The 22,560-nt window shown below is 41.9% G+C and overlaps 1 long non-coding RNA gene across 1 annotated transcript; it reads right to left on the reverse strand.

Moving 5' to 3' along the window:
* Positions 1-6,519: 6,519 nt before the first annotated feature.
* Positions 6,520-21,226, reverse strand: LOC111096416. The gene is made up of 3 exons (XR_005361309.1): positions 20,066-21,226; positions 18,021-18,140; positions 6,520-9,972 (listed from the first exon to the last, which is right to left on the reverse strand). It is a non-coding gene; the product is annotated as an uncharacterized LOC111096416 (long non-coding RNA).
* Positions 21,227-22,560: the final 1,334 nt, after the last annotated feature.

A 22,560-nucleotide genomic window follows, 5' to 3' on the forward strand; every position in this document is an offset into this window, starting at 1 on the left:
TTCATCAAGATATTCTTTTTTCAAAAAGATTCATTTAGAGCAGCCCTGGTGGCGCAGTGAGTCCTGGTGGCACAGCGGTTTAGCGCCACCTGCAGCCTGGGGTGTGATCCTGGGGACCCAGGATCAAGTCCCATGTTGGGCTCCCTGCATGGAGCCTGCTCCTTCCTGTCTATATCTCTGCCTCTCTCTCTGTGTCTCTATGAATAAATAAATAAAATCTTAAAAGAAAAAGAAATACTCTAGTTTTCTTTTTTTAAAAGTAAAAGATTCATTTATTTCAGAGAGAGAGAGATCACAAATGGAAGGAGTAGAAGGCAGAGGGAGAGGGAGAGAGAATCTCAAGCAGACTCTGTGCTGAGCATGGAGCCTGACTCAATCCCAGGGACCCAAACATCACTACTTGAGCTGAAACCAAGAGCTGGATGCTTAACCAACTGCACCACCCAGGTGCACCAAGATATTCTTTTTTTAAATGTATTTATTTAAATTCAGTTAATTAACATACAGTGTTATGTTAGTTTCAGCTGTACAGTATAGTGATTCAACACTTCCAAATATCACCTGGTGCTCATGTCAGCAAGGGCACTCCTTAATTCTCATCCCCTGTTTCACCCCCCACCTCCTCTCTGGTAACATCAGTGTGTTCTCTATAGTTAAGAGTCTATTTCTTGGTTTGTCTCTTTCTTTTTCCCTTTGCTCATTTGTTTTATTTCTTAAATTCCACATATGAATGAAATTATATGGTATTTATCTTCCTCCAACTTATTTTGCTTAGTATAATACTATCTAGCTCTTAGCTCCATCTATGTCATTGCAAATGGCAAGATTTCATTCTTTTTTAATGGCTGAGTAATATTCCATTATATATATAATTATAGAATATATATAATGAATGGTGGTATGCATATATGTATATACATATATATATATATATATATATATGTATATACATATATACACACCACATCTTCTTTATCCATTCATCAGCTGATGAACACTTGGGCTCTTTCCATAGTTTGGCTATTGTTGATAATGCTGCTATAAATATCAGGGTACATGTATCCCTTCAAATCAGTATTTTTTTGTTCTTTGGGTAAATACTTACTAGTACAATTTCTGGGTCATAGGGCAGTTCTATTTTTAACTTTTGAGGAACCTCTATATGATTTTCCAGAGTGGCTGTACCAGTTTCATTAGGATATTTTTACTATCCCACTTTATAGATGAGAAAACCAAGGGTCAGAATGATTCCCAGCCTATTCTATGTCACACAACAGAAAAGCTGGGAATTCAACCTGAGTAGGTTCGCACAATTTTAATATCATATTAAAGTGAATTCACAGCATTTGACATAGGAATTGTGGCCACTTTTTTTTGGGGGGAGGGGGCACTTTTTTATAGAATGAAATCTGAGGCTCCAAGATGAGGCTAAATGACCAGAGTCATGAGGTGTAGGAGGTTGAGCCAGAGCATCAGTCCAGTGTTTCCTTTGGAGTTTGGTGTTTTTTCCATTATGTGTTGCTGAGATAGGTAGAGAGAGAGAGACAGAACGAGAGAGAGAAAGGATTTGATTGATTGGGCAGGGGCTAAAAGCCTTACATTTTCTCTCTCTGATAAACTCCCCACCATTTACCCTGACAAATATTTTAGTAAGATCTGGGAATGAGGCCAATCATGAGACATGGCAGCTGTTGGCTCAGTTACTATCTGATGAATCCTATGTATGCGCTGTTCTCTTTGCTTACCCTGCTCTCTCCTGATCCCTGTTCATCCCACTCCACTCTCTCCCTTTTCTCTCATCACTCAGCCCTAAACCTTACCCTTACTCATCCTTTGGGCCTCAGATTAAATTCCATTTATTTCAGGAAACTTATCTAAACTTTAACCTTAACCTTAAAATCCTGCCCCACACCATCCTGTAGACTAAGATCCCATTTCTTTCAGAGCTTCCTGTTATCACACATATTATGAGCACTTAACTAGTATAAATTCACTTAGTCCTCAAAGCCTATGAGATTGATAGTAATATTGCCATCCACATTTTATGATAAAGAAATCCAGATGTAAAAAGCTAGTTAACTTCCCTAAGATTACAGTTAGTATGAATTCAATCACAGGTACCCGGTTCAAAGTCTAAACTTTTAGCCACTATGTGGCAATTGTTCTTCTTAGTATGTAGAGAGACTAGAAATATTTGTTTACTGTATGTCTTCCCTGTTTAACTGAAAGCTTTATAACTTGTTCATTAGTATATCCTGGTATATCCTTTGGGCCTGTCATCATCAGGGCCCAATAAATATTTGTTGAATGACTAGTAATGTGAGTAGTGTTATGGGAAGAACGAGGTAGCAGGAGTCAAACGGACCAGTGTCAGTCACTTGGCCACTTACCAATTAGGTGATTTTGGAGAGGTCAATTGACTTTGCAATGGAGTAGTTTTGAAAAATGGAAATCAGGGATCCCTGGGTGGCACAGCGGTTTAGCGCCTGCCTTTGGCCCAGGGCGCGATCCTGGAGACCCGGGATCGAATCCCATGTCGGTCTCCCAGTGCATGGAGCCTTCTTCTCCCTCTGCCTGTGTCTCTGCCTCTCTCTCTCTCACTGTGTGCCTATCATAAATAAATAAAAATTAAAAAAAAAAAAGTCCTGGTTGACCTGTGTTTAAAAAAAAAAAAGAAAAATGGAAATTAAATTACTATGTGAATATATTGCAACTCTGTGGAGAATTGGATCTGAATCGTACTGTATAAAGGTCAATTATGATGGTTTATTGTACCTGATGGGTAACAGGATCCTGGTTTTTCCACTTCCAAAAGAGAAATAAAGTAGAGACTGTGTCCAGAAAAAGTTACTCCCTGCCTATGCTGTCCTCAAGGGTAGGCCTGAAATTCTAAGTTAGGCCATAAGAACCTGACCAAAGAGGCCTGACAGGGGAGTTGGCTAAAGCACTCAGATCTACTCCTCTTTGTGAGCTCTGCTTGGAGTATAAGACAGTGCATCCATGTGGAGCTGAGGGTTGAATCCAGGAATGAAATGGTGCCTGGAGATGGTGCTGGGTCAGAATCTGAGAGTAGGAGTGAGGGGAACGGGGAAACCATTGTTACTCATCCTACCCTCAGGGGAGGACTGCGAGGGACGGACCATGGGCTCTGCAGAAGAGGATGCTGTGGGCACCGTGAAATTTGTTCCTTTCACCCACCCTGTTCTTAACTGCCCATGTTCTTAACCATCTCTGCAGACATGGGGTAGGCTCAGGATGAGCATTTAGCTGCGAAGAATGATGTTGGGGAAGTAAGTAAAACAAAGCAAGAAATCCCAAAAATCTTGGGCTCAATTGTATAAAGCTTAGAAGTAATTAGTTCTTAAAAAAACATTTCTGAGTTGTCTATGTCTACGGGTATTCAATTGCCTGTGAGTTTGGCAGGAGTCTAGCATGATGGCTAAGCAGATGTTTTGTGAAGACGGAGAAAAGAAAGCTGTGCATCTCAGAGCTAGCATGAACATGGCAGGAACAAATGATACTTTTACTAAAAAAAACTTAGTTGCTTAATTAGAGACTATGGGAAGTTGCAAAGCCAGCAGGCCTGGATGTCAGAGCTGGGCAAGCCTTCCTGAAAGACACTGGGAGAGAAATATGAGTGGGAGATGACTGTCTGCCAGAACCCGAACTGAGAGATGCTAGAAATACAAAGAGAGTAAACACAGTCCTTGTCCTCAAGAAGCTCTCAATGTAGTGGATTTTTGTTTAGGGTAATTCTAAGCAGTTAAACAAAAATATCACAAAGGTGGATGGATTCATGAAGAGTTTGCTGGATTCCTATTGCTCTTATAGTGCTACTCAACATTAAAAAAATCAAAGGTATAGAGACACAGAAGGCATGACAATCAAATTTTTAGGTGACAAAAATCTGAAGGGGTAACTAAAAGGTTGGAAACATAAATCAATACTTTTAAAAAGTTCCGACGTGGGATGTCTGGGTGGCTCAGCGGTTGAGCATCTGCGTTCAGCTCAAGTCATGATCCCACGGTCCTGGGATCGAGTCCCACATCAGGCTCCCTTCATGGAGCCTGCTTCTCCCTCTGCTTGTGTCTCTGCCTCTCTCTCTCTCTTTCTCTCTCTCTCTCTCTGTGTGTGTGTGTCTCTCATGAATAAATAAATAAACTCTTAAAAAAAAGTTCTGACATTGTCAGAATCAGTTAAGTTCAAGTTGAACCTTAGTTTCAAAATAATTAATTGGCAAGTATACTGTTAAATAACCTCTGATTTGTTTATGTTTTTTCAAAGAAAGTGAGGTTGTGTTAGTGAAGCACAGATTCAGTCTGAGGCCAGGAGTGAGACGTGGTTGCCACAAAGATGAAGGCAGCTAGAGGATGTGGTAATAGATGCAGCACATCTGGAACAAGGGAAGCCATAACACCCCTGTTGACTGTTCAGGTCTAGTCTTGCTTAGAAAGAATAGTGTGTGTTTTTGAGTAGCACATTTTAAGAAAGATATATTTATTATAAGTTCCCTATTCCTCCAGAAAGTATGCTTTTCATTTTTTGGTAAACAGACTGTTGAAAATGCACTGAGGATTTTTATAATAACCCAAACAGAAGAAGTTTTAAGTAATGACCCAGACTTAAGATCTAGAAGCCAAAATACTCATGCGTGGAGATTAGTCTTCTTTTTCCTGGATCTTGTCATTACATTCCATAGATTTCATCATTCTGTTCTTTTTTTTTAAGATTTTATTTATTTATTCATGAAAGACACAGAAAGACAGAGATATAGGCAGAGGGAAAAGGAGGCTCCCTGTGGGAGCCTGATGTGAGACTGATCCTGGAATCCCGGGATCATGCCTTGAGCCAAAGGCAGACGCTCAACCACTAAGCCACCCAGGTGTCCCTGTTCTTTTTTTTTTTTTTTAATTTAAATTCAATTAGCTAACAAATAGTACATCATTAGCTTCAGAGGTAGAGTTCAATAATTCATCAGTTGCATATAACACCCGTAACACCCAGTGCTCATCCCGTCATGTGCCCTCCTTAATGTCCATCACCCAGTTACCCCATCCCTCACCCACCTCCCCTATAGCAACCCTCAGTTTCCTATTGTTTTCTATAGTTAAGAGTCTCTCATGGCTTCTCTCCCTCTCTGATGACTTCCCATTCCCTTTTCTTTCCTCCCCCTATGATCCTCTGTGCTGTTTCTTATATTCCACATATAAGTGAGACCATATGATAATTGTCCTTCTTTGATTGACTTATTTCACTCAGCATAATACCCTCCATCACCATTCTATTCTCGAATTGCCTCCAGGACACAACATCCTCTTTCTTTAATGTTTTCTGTAGCTTGTAATTTCCCTATGTGCAAAGACACTCTTCTTGACCAAATTTCAGTCAGGCTCTTGTGAGTGCTCTTTTCCCCTAGGCCTTGCTTTTGGGCCCTGTCTTTGGCCTGCCTAGTCCAGTCATAGAAAGAATCCTGTCACATCTGTTTATCAAGAATCCGCCTACCCTCGATGTCTTCTCTTATTAAATTCCCATCCAACAGTTCCCCCTTCGTGCCCCCCATCTGTGAATCTCCCACTGCCTTGACTGTATTCAGTGTTGAGGCCCTCTCCTACTGTGATAATCTTGACACCTATCACAAGAGTGCAGAATAAAGTCTTCTTTGTCATTTTTTAATTTTTTTAAAGATTTATTTATTCATGAGAGACATAGAGAGAGAGGCAGAGACATAGGCAGAGGGAGAAAAGTAGGCTCCCTGTGGGGACCCTGATGCAGGACTCCATCCCGGAACCCTGGGATCATGCCCTGAACCAAAGGCAGGTGCTCAACCACTGAGCCACCCAGGTGCCCCTTCCTTATCATTTTAGTAAGTGTCAGAAAAACTTGTTTCTTAACCTCCCCCTCTGTAATTGTGGGAATTTGTTTGAATATTGTGATCAGCCTCTTTCTCTTCTCTTCCTCCTTGAGAATTCATCTACATCTATGGTTTACAACTTCTTACTTCTTTGCTAACCTTGAAATCTATTGTCCCTGGGTCTCTCCTTTGAACTTCAGTGCTGTGTTCCCACTGTTTAGGGAAAAGGGTCACAGGATAAGAGAGTAAAACTGTATTTAGCAGTGCTTTATCTCTATCATCTCACTTAATGCCCACAACAACTCTGTTTTGAGTATTTGCATAACTATTTTTCAGATGTGGACACTGAGGCTCAGAGAGCCCAAAGTCAGACTCTTATAGAATGACAGGTTGGTGATTTGCACCTTGGCCTTCTGGCTCCTATTCTAGGACTTTTCCCACTATAGCACAAAAGTTCTCTTAAAATTTATGGTCTGGGGGCACCTGGGTGGCTCAGTATTTGCATGTTTGCCTTTGGCTCAGGTCATGATCCCGGGGTCCTGGGATCAAGTCCCACATCGGGCTCCCCACAGGGAGCCTGCTTCTCCCTCTGCCTATGTCTCTGCCTCTCTGTCTCTCATGAATACATAAATAATATTTTAAAAGAAAAAGAAGTTATGGTCTGTATTTGATACTTATTTATTCACTCCATCCATTTACTTATGAACAAACTTTGCATGTCTGCCAGCTTGCAGGACAAAGAAATGAATAGGACACAGTCCTTTCTTTTTGAAGCTACCAGACAAGCAGGGGGGACTATAAAGTATAAAGGCAGCCGACAGTACAAGGTGACAAAGGCTTGCTCTGTTATGGGACGAACAGTTTAGTTACTTGAGAGGCCATCAGGAAGAGGTATCGGTGGGCTCTTAGACGAGACACTTGACTAGTATAGCTGTGCTTTTTATTTTCACTTTGTACGTTTCTATGTCTTATCTTCCTTTCTGCCTCATGTATGTGCGCAGTAGGCTCCCAAATTGTTGAATGCAAGCTTCGAACAGGACTGTGGCTGTAACCCAATCAAACATCCACACTTAATTCTTACCGAAAAATCTCAGTACATCAAACAGATGGTTTTTCATTACCTGTACCAGAATACTTAGCAGTAGAACACGTTGCCTCTTTATATTGTAAGGGAAGAAATTATGTAGCAGGGAAGTTTAGTTCCTCGTGTAAGGTCACACAGCATTCAGTGTCAAAACCCTCGTGGGTGCTGTTCTCCAGGCTCCCAATCCTGGGGTACTCACCGTTGCAGCAATCAACTTCTGAAAGTGCTCATCTCTTCAAAGAACAGCCGGAGATAGAGCATGAGCAGGAACAGACATGTGTTTTATCACCGTGGGTGAGGGAAGGGTCCACACAAGTGCATTCAGTATAGAAATGCTAATGACTTATTAGGATCTCGGAATTTAGGCAATTTCTTACCACCTGGACATTAATGGCTGCAATCAGTTACCCACCTTGGTCTGACCCTGGGAAAACCTGCCAAGTGCTGTCCTGCCCTATAGAAAGCACTTTGCTGCCAAGAAGAAAAGGGCCTTCCCCAACCCCCTCCCCACTGAATTCATAGAGAGGGAAGCAGTTCTTTCTAATAGGTCTGGAATCTGAAGTTTCATAAAGGCCCCATATCTCTCCGCCTTTCTCATATGTCTTCATCTGTACCATTGACTCTCTTTGACGGACGATACCAGCAGGTGCTGCAAAGTGCTTTTTAATACTTTAGTAAACAGTTGAGAGGGAAGCCTCATTACAGACAAAGTGAGGAGTGAGGTTGGACAGCCCATTTATCTTACTTGAGATGAAATAAGGGCTATTGTTCAATTAGGATAAAATCAAATCTCATGTTTCTCTCCTACTGTCTTGTTTGGGGGCAGAGGTGTAGGGGTAGAGAAAGTGAGCGGCAGGATAAGTAAGCTTCTGAAATACTGCCCAAGGTGTGACGACAGAAAAATATCCTCATCGGAGGAGGGGTGATGAGCATGGGGGTCGGGGAACAGCCTCAGCAGCTGCTCCCACAGAAGTCGCTTTGCACTGATTTCTGCTGGCATGTCCAATTAGGAAGCAGGGGCATGACACAGTTAGGGATCCGGCAGAGAGAGCCAGCTCAAGTCCTTCACTGGTGGAACTTTAATTAGCATGCTTCAGAGAGGAAAGGGGAGGAGGGAGGCTGATGGCAAAGCATTATGGGGAGTTTTAGAAAGGGGAGTTCAGAAGAGTCAGTTTGATCCAAACCAAGAATGTATGAGGATTGCACATCTGTTCTTATCCCTTAGCCATTAATCATAGCCGGTGTTTTTGGTGATTTTTAAGGGGACGGAAGGAGGAAAGTGTTTGGGTGAAGGGTGGGGTGGAGACATTGGGAAAGAATACAGGTGGAGGAGGAGAGAAAAAAAGCTTATCTTGTCGCCAAAGCTTGCACCTGGCTCTTTCTCAGCGGCTGTTCTGGTTAAGAGCATGCTTTCATTTTTTTTCTTCTTGTGGATACTCAGGTTTCTTCTCAAATAATGAGGGAAAATCCCATATTTGCTTCCAGACTGTTAATCTGGGCCTAAGATATCTATCTTTACCCCTGACTTTTTCCACTTTGCTTGAACCAAATCAAATGAACCCTAAAATATCTGATACATTGGCCTGGCAGCCAGAATGAAAGCCCAGGTTCTGGCTCATTCATGTGATGTTTCAGACCTTCCAGGTAGAAATGTCCTTGCCCTCAGTAGTAACTTTGTTTTATATGTGATATCCAGGGTCATAAATACTTGTATTCTGCTGTTTGCCCTATGACTCCAGTATTTTTTAAAAAATTTATCTAGATGGAAAAAGAAACTATTCATCCGTTTCTTCAAAACTTTTTTGTTAGCCTTAGAGAATCATGCATCAAAGTATTGCCAAATGGTGTTTTGACTCAGTTCCTGATTAGGCTCTTAAAATAAGAGGATTTCACTTCCTTAAACCTTCCTCTACTTCAAAGGACAACCGAGTGCCCCTAGTTGGAAGGATTGCAACCTTCTAGTCAGCTGGCCCTCAGGACACTGCAAACCAAAGCAACTGTCACTATATCACAACCTAGGCCCAGGAATACCTGCTTATCCCAGAAGCTCCGGAATCATGTCCCAGAGCTGCCTCTCTGAAGCCCTCAGGAGAGAGAAAATACTTCAGAAATCACTCAGAATTCTGAACTCATCATATATAATAGAGCAGAATGAAAAATCTGGATTTGGTTTGTGGAATGGTAAAGAAATAGTATCTTGTTGTGAGGGTAGATTAGTCTGGAGATGAATTCACCAGGAATGTGCCATGAAGCAATACTAAGAGACAATCGTGACATTCTTCACAGAGTAATTAGCTTTTGAAGGGAGACGTCCAGTCAGACGCTTGTTCAGAGAATCTGGCGAGAACCTGGCAACAACCAGAGAGCAGAACCAAGTGATAGACTTCCAGTATCTCTTGAAAATCACTTTTGTTTTCAGGAATTTTACAGTCCTTGGGAAGGTGGATAGTGTAGCCTCCATTATAACTGCAATTGTATGTATGAACCTCAGCCTTACCTATCATCTGAACTCCTTGAGGGTAGAAATCCTGTCTCTTTCACTCATTAGTAGGTGTACAGAGTGTAATAAATCTGCCTGAGTGGAACTGAACTGAACTCCAGGGACGGCTGGACATGTCCTACTACTGTAGACTGTAGCAACTCAGCATTTTCTACTTTCTAGCAAGTCCAGTAGGAAACCTTCACAAAATGGGAGGCTGAAAATCACCCTGGAACAAGAAGTGTATTTCCCCATAAATATCCCTGTCACTATAGAGGGGTGTGTGGTCTGCGTTGGGGCAGGGGAAGTTGCTCAAGTTTTTCCACAGCTTCAGCAAGTAACTTCAAGTTCTTAGATATTTGACCATCAATCATAAGACCGTCCAACTCCAAATTCAGTTTTTACATTCACCAGCCCACCCTTAAATTTCCAAGGTGGTTTTCCTGATGACTTTCAACCGAGAAGGAGAAGCCCCAGCCAGGAGTTTCTTTTCAGATGCAAGGAGAAGAGAAGCTAAAATAAGTCTTCATAGTCTCTTCATTCAGGAAATTTAGATCTCTGTTCAAGAATGAAGATGAAAATAAATCATGGTTAATAGGCAATGGGAAACTGAGAAGACTGAGTATATAATCATGAGAGAGTTTCTGAAAACCAAAATGTGGATCAGAAAGCTGGCAAGCTCAATACTCTAATGCAACCAAGTCCATGTGTAGAATTAGACTTTGGGCCTCTTGTGGGATTTCAAGATGGTTCCTACAACCTAGGGAATGCCACTGGATGAGAATAACTGAGTTTCCATGGGGCCTTACAATTAATTTTAAGTGAATAAATTTCTAGATCTTCAATTTCCAATTATACTCTTTTCTAAAATTGATCTGCCAAGCCTGTGTTCTGCTGACTGATTCTTCTCACCTCTTATTTTATTTTGTTTTTATTGTTTTTAAGATTTATGTATTTATTTGAGAGAGAAAGAGAGAGAAAAAGAGAGAGAGCGAGTGGTGGGGAGGGAGAAGGAGAGAGAGAGAGGATCTGAGAATCTCAGGCAGACTCCCCACTGACCAGGGTGCCTGACTTGGGGCTTGATCTCATGACCTTGAGATCATGACCTGAGCTGAAGTCAAGAGTTGGTCACTTAACCTACTGAACCACCCAGGTGCCCCCTCACCTCTTATTTTAAATGTCTTTATTGCAAATGAAAGACAAACCTCTTACCCAGTTTAAGTCTTACGAATGTACATTACCCCAAGGGCCCAAACAAGGGGACAATTTCAGGATACCTTGCTCCTGAAGGGAGTCTTGTGAGTGCCAGAAAGCAGTCCCTTATTTCACCCAATTGACAAACTCTTGGCAAACTGAGGGCTTGCTTATCTACTCATCCATCCATCCATCCACCGTCTAATTAACATTCAAAAGTGAGATGGTTGTCACAGGGGTGAGCATTAACATGGAGCTTATTTGAGCTGAAAAATAAAGTAAGACTTTTTCTGACAGAAAGTGATTCTGATTGGGATGGTTGGTTTGACAATGAGAGCTGGGTTTGCTAATTTATATGATAGATACTGTCTATAAATTAAATGGATTAGGTATGCAGTTCCAAGATTTTGATAAAAAACAGATTCAGAGCCCATAGACATCATAGAATGTGATAGAGTATGTTGGAAATTAAACATATGATGAACATTTCTCAATGTCAGTTCAAAATTATGTAGGGTACACATAGATTCTTTTTCAAAAATTATAAGGGAAGGGATCCCTGGGTGGCTCAGCGGTTTAATGCCTGCCTTCGGTCCAGGGCGTGATCCTGGAGTCCCGGGATTGAGCCCCACATCAGGCTCCCCACAGAGAGCCTGCTTCTCTTTCTGCCTGTGTCTCTGCCTCTCTCTCTCTCTCTCTCACTCTGTGTCTCATGAATAAATAAATAAAATCTTTAAAAAAAATTATAAGGGAAGACACAAGAAGATTTGAAGATAACCACTCTGGGGATTCAGCAGAGACTAGGACAAGCTGGAATGATCTGAAGAGGTTTGTTGAAGTGAGACTGGATTATATATTAGCTAGGATGGCTCAAAGTGAAAGGCAGGGAAAGGATATCTGGTCCTTTGTTCAATGTTGACAGCACATGCAAGGACTTCGAGGTTGTACCATGTGTGTCCAGCGGCAGGATGATAATATGACCAGTCTCAGGACAGGAACCTATGGAATGGCAGGAATGGCTTGAGCCTCCTGTCTCAGCCTGAAAAGATTTAGTATCTTTCTTGTTGGGGAGTAGAAGGAGAGTAGATTGGATAGGTGAATGGACAATAGGGCATGTTGGAAAAGGTTTGGAAACTCCATGAAGGACTTAAGCCACATGAACAAAGCAGACTTCACTCACTGTTAATCTCTTAACTTTCAAAAAAAAAAAAAAAAAAAATCCCTTAACTTTCCTAAGCAGGGTATGCTGCTCTTCTGGATCACCATAAAGTTATTTCAATTATTCTATAGGATGTCTCCCATGTCATGGCGAATTTTTTTTTACATTTTGATCACCTCCATCATTAGTCCGTGAACTCTTCCATAACATGGATTATATCTTATATGTGTTTGTAACCCCAGGGCCCAGCACATATCCCCTCAAGTGATAGGCTCTTAATAAACCTTTTTTAAAAAGAAATAAAATAATAAACAAAATAAACCCAAAAGGAAGGTGAAAAGGGATGAGATAGGAAAAAAAGCCCAATATGTTATAGTGCTGTATGTATGTATATATGTATAAATATATATAAATTTATATACAGTTCCTGTATATATAGCAGGGACACCGTGCTAGTCCTCCCAAGTCCTCCCAGCTGGAAGGAAATCCTTTCTCCTCTGACCAGCTATTTATTGCGCTTTGTCCATAGCCTTGCACTTTTAGCTTGATGTATAATCACTTATCTTCATTAATTTTCATTATGTTTTTAGGCTGATGAAGTCTGATATATGTAACTCACACATAGGTGACCTGCAGTAGTTAAAAAGCAACACCTCAAGGAAACAACTACTTAAAAAAAAATGTTTTCTCCTTTAACCATTGGATGGGTCACTGCAGCTGACAGAGAATATCACTCAGTGCAACCATAGGAAAATAATTTGTTTCTTTCTTTTGTTTCGTATTTAAATTTTTCACCCTAAAATCTGTCCTATCTATGAAATCCTTCCTAATGGACACTACAGGTTGCTTACTCAGTACCCATTCCTGCATATGCAACTAAGAAAAAAACTCCTGGTTTTCTTTTCAGGTATCTACCCTTTCCCTCTATGACTTCTGGAACTCCTAGGATAGAGCCTATGGATCTAAGCTAATCATGATAATCCCATTCCCTTTGCTAGTCATTGGTTTAGAAATGACCAGAGAAAGCTGAAACAGAAGTGTCCTTGTACAGCAAGACTTACTGCAGAAAGGACCAAATCTCTTTAGCCTAAGTAAAATTTAAGGGAAGGAAGAAGTTTCTCTTTAGGGCATTGACCAGACATTAGGTAAAAGCAGAGATTTCTTTTTTTTTTTTTTAAGATGGTGAGGTCAGCAAGGATCTTAATTTATTTCTCATGCTTTGCTTAGACAAGATAATGCACTTAGTACTGCTTGGTTGGTCTCAAATGCTTGGCCAGCTCTCAAAGAGCATTTGATTTGGGGAAAGGATAGAACAGGGCATTCCCAGCCAGCCTTATCAGGACCAGACAGTACTCAGAACTGTAGCCTCAATTGTGTATATGCCCTTTTGTGAAACCTTTAAAAGGCTGGATCTGCTTACAGAGCCATTAACTATGGGATCCCAAAAGTCACCTTACAGGGATGGTTGAGCATCCCTCTCCTAAGTACACACCAGTCATTAAGCAGGAGCCTTTTACTCTTAACCATTCCCAACCCGAGACATACCTAACAGATGCAGGGAGAGCTTCCCAATCTGGGTAGAAATAAAAAGTTCTATTTATTCTGTTAATATATCATTGACTGACCCTAAAGTGGGATGGTCAAAGGAGGCAACATGGAGGAAGGACTTGTGATCCATTCATTCCCTCATAAACTCAGCCTTTCTCAACCAGGGTTGCTCTTTTGAACCATAGCACACAGTGATTTGAGTGACTGTTTATTGAATGTTTTCTCATTCTAAGATTGGTACATAGCTAGTGTCATTGGTGATGCATGGGAAACAAGTCAGTTCATACAGTGGATGATGGGGACATTAGGACTTACTTCTCGTATGGAACCGCAGTTCATTTATTCAGTATGTTTACTGAATGTCTACTATGTGCCAGGGTGCTCTTCTAGGCACTGGTTATCCAGCAGTGAGCAAAACAAAGTCCCTGCTTCATGGACCTTACACATACATTCACTGTGTATGTGTACAGATAATATGCATGATATATGCCTGGTCTTGAGGAAAGGGATGGAATTTAGATAGCAAAAGGGAAAGGAAGGCCATTTAAAAAGATCTAGGAAGGCCAAACCATCTGGAAGTCCATGACCCAGCTAGTTCCTGCTCTGCTCTGGTCATTTCCACCAACCAGAAGGACTAAAAGGGCAGGCTCCCATCTCTGACCACCAAACCTCATCATCCTTAAGCACATGTTTCTTTGTCCATGGGGCCATGGTTAGGTTGCACTTTTAGGGGGCTGATAGTACAGGAGTCAGATGTCACCTAGGTTATGACCAGGAATTTGGCACCAAGGTAGGCGTCTTGAACCACCAGAAGAGTAGATACCTCCCAACATGGTACGATTTAAGGTTCCTGAAGTCATCCTTCTCCTCACAAATACTTTTCTCCAGAGCTTGCTAAGGAGCTCCAGATGCTACCCTTATATTCTTCTTTAGCCTAGGACAGAAGTTCCTGATGTTTCTCAGTTCATGATACATATATTTTTTTCATGGCTCTCCCAGGTCAAAAGAAATATCTAACAGTTCTATTTATTAAGTAGTTAAGACCAGATAACTTAATTTGTGGTTGTTTGTGCAGAATCTGGCAAATGTCTCTCTGCTTTTCTCCAAAACTTAAAATATCCCACTGTACCCCTCTGTAAGGTCATTGTGGAATGCTTGACACATGTTTGTCATCATAGACTTATGCCATAGAAAGTCCTTATTAAGATGTAAATCATCCTTTCAACCCTGAAAGCCAAATGCATCTGCCTGGTTTGTTGGAGAGTGGTCTGAGCCTAAAGAGATGGAATGCAGGGTGGTTCAATTTGGATGGAGGGAAAAGGAGGTAAAGGCCAGGTTATAAAGTGCTATGGGAGTCAGACCTGTGAAGGGGAAAAGGCTGCCTGACAAGAGGAGAAAGAGAAAGAAGTAAGAGCCCTGCATGGAAAGCCTGCAGAGCCACAGGAAGTGAAGGCAAGTGGGTAGATCATGAAGTAGATACAAGTTATCTAGCCCCGGGAGGGCATGAAGCCTCCAGTGTGTACCCAGTCAAGTGAACCAGTACTTCAGTGTTCCTGACATTCCAAAGATGCCTCTCTTGGCCCTATCGACCCCATTCCTCCATGGAGTAGAGATTAAATAAATGACCAATCTCTGAATAACTAAGGCATATTCAGGTTTTTGTTTTTGCTATATTACTAATAGCTTGATCTCATAATTTAAGTTTCTCCAAAAGCAGAGCCCAAGTCAAGCATTTAGATAGGAATCTAGTCATTTGGGAAATGATTCCAAATAATTCCCCGAGGGAACACGGAGAGTGCACAGGGAGAAGGAAGAAGTCCATCTAGTGTGCATTATCAAAGTCACTGAGTTTGGCTACAGGGGTTGAACTCTGCAAGGACCATTGAGGCATACAGAATGGCTTGCAGGATTGTCTATCCATCAGACAGGAGATTGGGGCATCAGTCCAATGGCTTCCATCTTCCTTTGGCTGAAAGTTATCCCTGGGGGCTTTGACTACTTTCTTTTCTTAGAGAATGAGTATGTAGGCTGAGTGGGCTCCTGTTTTGTTTTTTTGTTTTTTTAAAAATTTTTATTTATTTATGATAGTCACAGAGAGAGAGAGAGAGAGAGAGGCAGAGACACAGGCAAAGGGAGAAGCAGGCTCCATGCACCGGGAGCTCGATGTGGGATTCGATCCTGGGTCTCCAGGATCGCGCCCTGGGCCAAAGGCAGGCGCCAAACTGCTGTGCCACCCAGAGATCCCCTGTTTTTTTTGTTTTTTTTTGTTTTTTGAGAAACCCTTGAAATGAAAGAACAGAGAAAAACTTGCGGTGAAACTGTCCATGACAGCTGTGGATATGATGCTATGGAGATACATTTCTATTACCTGCAACCCTGAGTTCTGACTAACCTTTTTTTTTTTTTTTTAAAGAGTTTATTTGTTTATTCATGAGAGACACAGAGAGAGGAGAGACATAGGCAGAGGGAGAAGCAGGATCCCTGCAAAGAGCCCGATGTGGAACTCAATCCCAGGACCCCAGGATCATGACCTGAGCTGAAGGTGTAGACACTCAACCGCTGAGCCACCCAGACAGTCTCAGTTCTGACTAATCTTATTGTTTAGGATGAGTCAAGGGGCTGGGCTTCTGAGTTTTAATCTTGGCACTATGTGGTCTTGGGCAGGATCCTTCACATCTCTGGGCCTCAGCTTCCTCCTCTGCTGGATGAGGGAGGTGGACCACACACGTTTTGAGGAGCCCTTTAATCAATATTCTATCACTTGACCCCGACTTTCTATTTACCATGATTATACTCATGAATTTCAGTATCGGCCACCTTAGTAACCACCTCCTCTCTTTCTTAAATAGCTTCTTAAAGGCTGCCCAGATGGTCTGGGATGAGACTGGAATTTATATGCAGACTATATGTCTGTACCAGACAACCCTGAATCAACTTTAAAATACAGAACTCAAATTACATTTTCCCCTTTCTTTTTTTTTTTTATGATAGTCACAGAGAGAGAGAGAGAGGCAGAGACACAGGCAGAGGGAGAAGCAGGCTCCATGCACCAGGAGCCCGATGTGGGATTCGATCCCGGGTCTCCAGGATCGCGCCCTGGGCTAAAGGCAGGCGCCAAACCACTGAGCCACCCAGGGATCCCAGCCCTTTCTTTAATCCATTCATTTATTCAATAAAATTATACTGAATGCCTACCATGTATCAGTCACCATGCTAGATCCTGGTATGCAGCAGCAAACAAGAAAGGCAAAGCCCCTGTCCTTCTGTCCTTTTGAAATTTACATTTTAATGGAGAAGGGCATATAATAAACAATTAAACAATTAAGTACTAAGGGGAAGACAAGTTTTATGAAGTAGAAAAAAATAGGCTAAGGAGATAGAAATTGGTGGGGTTCTATTTCTATAGGATGAAGGCTAGTTGCCTGCATGGTCTTCATTGATGACCTTAATTGGGGTCGTAGATGTCTGCATGCCAACCCTTAAAACCTTTCTCTTTCCACAGTTTAAGACCCTTCCCAAGACCTTCAGACCCCTATCCTCTATTTCCAGCTGGATGGAGCCTTGTATGACAGGTTGTATTTTCCAAAGATGGCTGCCACAAGATCTCCTGCTCTACATGCTCTTCTTATGAGGTGCTTTTAAACTCCTCCTATCAAGAGGTAGATACTATGCTCTTCCCTTTGAATCTGGGTAGGCTTATGACATTGGAATAAGTGATGTTATTAAAATTCTGAGGCTAAGTCACTGAAGATAATACAGTAAACAGGGACTCAAATAGATATTTGCACACTCAAGCTCACAACAGCGCTATCTGCAATAGCCAAGAGGAGGAAGCAAACAAAGTGTCAACTAATAAACAGAATGTGGCATATACATGCAATGTAATATTATTCAACCTTAAAAAGAAAGGAAATTCTGACACATGCTACTATATGAATGAATCTTGAAGACATTAGGCTAAGTGAAATAAACCAACCACAAAAGGATGGACCTTTATAATTCCACTTACATGGGTTTCCTAGAATAGTCAAATTCATAGAAACAGAAAAGAGAATAGTGGTTGTGAGGTGCTTGGGAGTGGGGAAAATAAGGAGTTGTTTAATGAGTGTGGAATTTCAGTTTTGCAAGATGATAATATTCTAGAGATTAGTTACACAACAATGTGAATATATACAACTAACCTGTACACTCGAAAGTGGTTAGGATGGAAAATTGTACATGTTTTTTTTGACCACAACTAAAAAAATGTGTGATGTAGTTTCCGCCTTGCTTACTGGAAAACTTGCAGTAGATTATTGAGCCACCATGGAAATGGTCTAACTCTCTGAAGCCACCATGCTGTGAGGAAGTCCAAACTCGCTCATGTAGACATACCACATGAAGTGGCCCTTGGATATGGGCCATATACTGGCCAGTTCTGGCTTCTCCAGCCACCATCTGACTGGCCATATACTGGCCAGTTCTGGATTCTCCAGCCACCATCCAACCTCATGAGAGGGCCTGAACCAGAGTAGTCCAGCTAGGATCTTCCCCAAATTCCTGACCTATAGGAAACTTGAAAGATAATAAAATCATTGTTCCTTTAAACCACTAAATTTTGGCATAATTTGTTTGTTACACATCAATAGCTAACCAGATATTTTACCTCAATCCCTTGGGTCAATACTGACGGAAGGCAGAAAGGTATTAAGTAGTTCTAACCTACCACTGCAATGCCTGATGGTTTGGTCCTGTAGATTCATAGCTCTTTGCAAGAAGGGCTCCGTGTCCATCACTGTAGTAGTTATGGCTCCATGATCCCGCAAAGTGCTTGGTGTACTTCATTCTGTAAATATATACTAAGTACTTATTATATGCTATGGACTGTGCTAGAACTACATGATGCATAAAATATGCTCCTCCCTCTCATGGAGTGTAATCTACTGGAAGGACAGCCATTAAACAGATTGTGGTGAGTTCAATGAAGGAAAAGAACTAGGTGTGTTTAGAAAGAATTAACAGAGGGACATAATTTAGACTGCAGGAGAGTATCAGGGCAGGGTCTCTGAGAAAGTGACATTCACGTGGAGGCTGGCAGGGTGAGAAGGCAATAACCCTCTACTGGAAGAATACAGTGAAGAGTAATCCAGGCATAGGAGACAGCCCTTGTGAAGGTTTTGGAGCCCCAAGACCTTGCTGTATATAATATGCTCAATACACGTGTGTTTGTCGGTGCCCGCTCAGAGCTGTAGGTGTGGTCCAGGTCTGCCCCACAAGTGTCTCATCCTGCTTGAACTAGTGCTATCAGGGTTGGGTCTTCTTGTGGTGCTGGTAGAAGCCCAAGAAGGCAAGCCCAACTATGCAAACCCATTACAAGCTGCCATTTATGTGCTTTCCGCATTTCACTGGACAAAGGCGGTCACATGATCCAGCCCAGCATCAATGCAGCATCCATGGAAAAGAGGGACAGAGGTACACCCACTTTTCGGGACAATCTTCTACATCTGTCAAAAGCCCTGTATTCTCACCTATTATGACTCTTGCCTGGGCTCGCCCTTTTCATCTCTGTTAATAATTTTGTAGACTGTACGGATACCAACTAGACTTCCAGGTGGGTCATGCCCCCTCTCCTGGCCTCTCCAACCATTTACAGTGGCTCAGGCTGATGCCTTATTTGATTTTCCATCCTCATCAGTCTGCCTCATTCTGCAGCATTTAACTGTCTGTACCAGCTGTATCCGGCTATGACAAGAAAATCTGATGAAAATGTAGGGTGCTGGCAAAAATCATTTCATGTAGATAAATTAAAATAAAATCGCTTAGGCTGATTAAAACCCTGAAGAAGAATTGAATTGGAACAGGATAATAAAACTCACTTATCTTATAGAGATGCCATGAAAATTAGCTAGTCAGTATTCATGATTTGAACACAAAAGAAAAATTGTTATTGATTTACATATAATGTCTCTGTTGTGTCTTCCAAAAGCCTCTTCAACTAATGTATAATGAGATGGCAAAACCAAATGTTAAGCTTAGGACACATTCATCATGGCTTTCCTTTCTCTTTTTTTCTTTCCTTTCCTTCCTTCCTTTCTTTCTTTCTTTCTTTTCTTTCTTTTCTTTCTTTCTTTCTTTCTTTCTTTCTTTCTTTCTTTCTTTCTTTCTTTCTTTCTTTCTTTCTTCTTTCTTCTTTCTTTCTTTTTTTTTTTTTTTGCCAAAGAATACCATTAGCAGTGGCAAAGATAACAGCCCTCTCGGCACTGGATGGAAAAAGCTCAGAGAGCTGGCCCTAGACCTAGACATTTAAAAGAACTGCAGAGTAGATCGTAAAACACCATTGCATTCATAAAGTATGGTTCATTAGATTTTTGATGAAAAACTTCAAGAGGCATCTGTTTTCCCTTCTCTGTTCTCATCCCATCTCCCATCACCATTAGAGACCATTTTGTAGTAAATTATGGCCTGGTCTCAAGCCTGATTATTCCCGGCCTGCTTGGCTTGGCTGTCTTCTTTCTCTTGCCAACCAGTGTCCCTCCATCTCACAGCTTCTTAGCCCTAAACTCTGAGAGCACAGAAGCAGAAATAAAGAGGAGGGACTCATGCCAATTCATTATGCCTCTTTTTGGTGGTGCTGGTAAGAGGTCTGCTGGGAAAGGAGCCTGGAATTATGGACCTCATTAACTGAGGCAAAGGAGGGTGGACCCTGTGCTGCCATTCAGCTTGATAGCACAGTTTAGGGGCAAAACCTCCTTCCCTTCCAGCTTGTCTTACCATTGTCTATTGAGAAGGACTTTCCAGTGGGTTTTGGCTTTCTTCAGAGTCGGATGATATCCTGTTGTAGTGATAATGGTTATAATTATATGAAGACACATGCATATAATGTGCGTGCAAGGCACTGTGCAGTGGGTGCCAGGCACTGTGCAGAGTACTGGTGACTTATCTCATTTAATCCCCATAAAGACCCTAGAGGTGAGAACTGTTACAGTGCTTATTTTATAGAGCAGTAACCCAACTTGCCCAAGACCATGGCTCAGAGCAGCATTAGAAACTGTGAAGAAAAGACCAACCTGTTCTCTCCAGTACAAGCAGCTCCATCATCTCCTATGGCTATCACACTGACACTCCCCTGTCCCCAAAGCACCAGAGCTTGTGTGGTTGTAAAACTCTTCCCACCTTTGTGGAGGGATTCCCCTGGGCTCCCTTCCACCCATTCCCCACTGCTTGCTTGTGGAATTTCCCTGCGCACATGGTGGCTGCCTGCAAGGTAGAGCTCCCATGGGCTTTCTCCCCAACCCTAAGACAGCAGATAAGGCCTACTGGGAAATACAGCACACTTCTTAGTCACACTGGTTTTGGATCCAGACTCCTGGGCTCTGTTCCTGCCTCTATTGCTTGTCTCCTCCATGACTTTGAGAAGTCGCTTAGGTTCTCTGGGCCTCCGTTTCTGGAGGTTAATTTTCATACTTATTGTCTAGAGCTGCTGCGAAGGTCAAATGCATGTAGTTTCAAGCACTTGGCAAATGCCCAATAAATACTAGCTATTGTTATTTCCTACTACATCCTTGTCACTGTCCAAGGACTAAAGAGGCATGAAAAACCCTGGGCTCAGATGAATTTAGGGTCTTCAGCAACCTTACATTGTCCTGGACTGTTCTAACTATTAATACTATTTTAGGCACATTATCGGTTAAATGGACTTTGGTGCACTGACTTGGGAGCCTTGTCACCATTTATTACATATAAATATGCTCTGAGTTTTGAGCAACCACCCTTCCAAAGACTCTTGGGAAAGCTCACTTACTGAGATGAGCTGATAGACTGGAGAAGAGGCACTCATTTCCTACACTAATGAGGAGGCTAGGAGGGTCCCTGATTACTTTAAGAAAGGGGGTTTCCCAACCCCCTGGAGGCACCAGAATGGGTTAAGAGACAGGAGGGAAGAAAATCCATTTCCTGGAATAGCACCCACTGGGCAGGAACCATCATCTGTGGTTGAATAGTATGTTTCGCTGCATTTTAGAAGCTGCACTCTATCATGGCCAGAGAATAAGTGTCTGCTCCTATCCATTTTAAACATTGCTTAGGCTTAATGGTGTAATAGTTCATTGGGGGAACTCTTAGTGTAGAAATTAGAGCAGGACTTTTGGAGGTAGGGAGCCTTGGGTCAAATCCCAGTCTCTGCCACTCTATCAGATGGGTGATTTAAGAGCCTTTATTTCCCTTTTTGTAAAAGAGAGATAAGAGTGCTACTCACCTCACAGGTTGTTAGAATGAGATAATGGGTGTAAATCACTTATAGCACAGTGCCTGGCATGCAGGAAGCACTTAAATCATAGTAGCTATTATTATTTCACTTTTTTCTTAAGTTGCAAGGTCTCTCTTGATAGGGCTTTTGGGAGAGAGGAAGCTGGGAGGCAGGTAGGAAAGACCAGCAAAGGAATCCCTGCCCACTACTTGCTTATAACTGTGGTTCGTGTATCAGTAATGTGAAGCTAACACAGATGAAGACAAGTGATCACAGATGGAAGGAGATCTCTCCACCACAGCCAGCTGGGTTTCTAAGATAGACACATGGCTGCTAAGAGCTTAATAAATTTCTGGGTCAGTACTAATATTTGCCCATTACGAACCATTTTTTATGTTTTTATTTATTTATGAGAGACACAGAGAGAGCTAGGGACATAGGCAGAGGGAGAAGCAGGCTCCTCGCAGGGAGCCTGATGTGGGACTGGATCCCCAAACTGGGATCATGCCCTGAGCTGAAGGCAGATGGTCAACCACTGAACCACCCAGGTGTCCCTGCCAATTACTAATCTAAGGGGAATTTTTTTTGCATTATTGCATTGGAATGCATGCACTATTGCTGGCTATATGTTCTCCAGTCTAGGGAAATATGGATGTGACCAATGGCTCCTCCAGCTCTCAAGTGGTAAGCAGACAACTGTGCCATGTGTTCGGCAAACCCTGAAGTGTGGCATTACCATAGTAGTGATGAAGTCACTCTTCCAGCAAAGCAATATACAAAGTTCATACAACCTTTGATTGTATGAAAGATTGTTTTGCTGTATCAATCATAGTGAAGCAGATATGGTAATCTCTTTATAAAAATGACCATCTTCTGTTAAAACTAAAACCAAAAATAAAATGAACAACAGCCTTGAAAATTCCCCGAGAGGACAAAACCAGTTTAGTTCTACAAGCAAAGCTTAATTTAGCTTAATTTGCAAGACAAACTTGACCTGGGTTATTTCTTGCTTATGCCTCTG

This window comes from Canis lupus, chromosome 6 (assembly GCF_011100685.1).
Source record: "Canis lupus familiaris isolate Mischka breed German Shepherd chromosome 6, alternate assembly UU_Cfam_GSD_1.0, whole genome shotgun sequence".
Classification (NCBI taxonomy): Eukaryota; Metazoa; Chordata; class Mammalia; order Carnivora; family Canidae; genus Canis; species Canis lupus.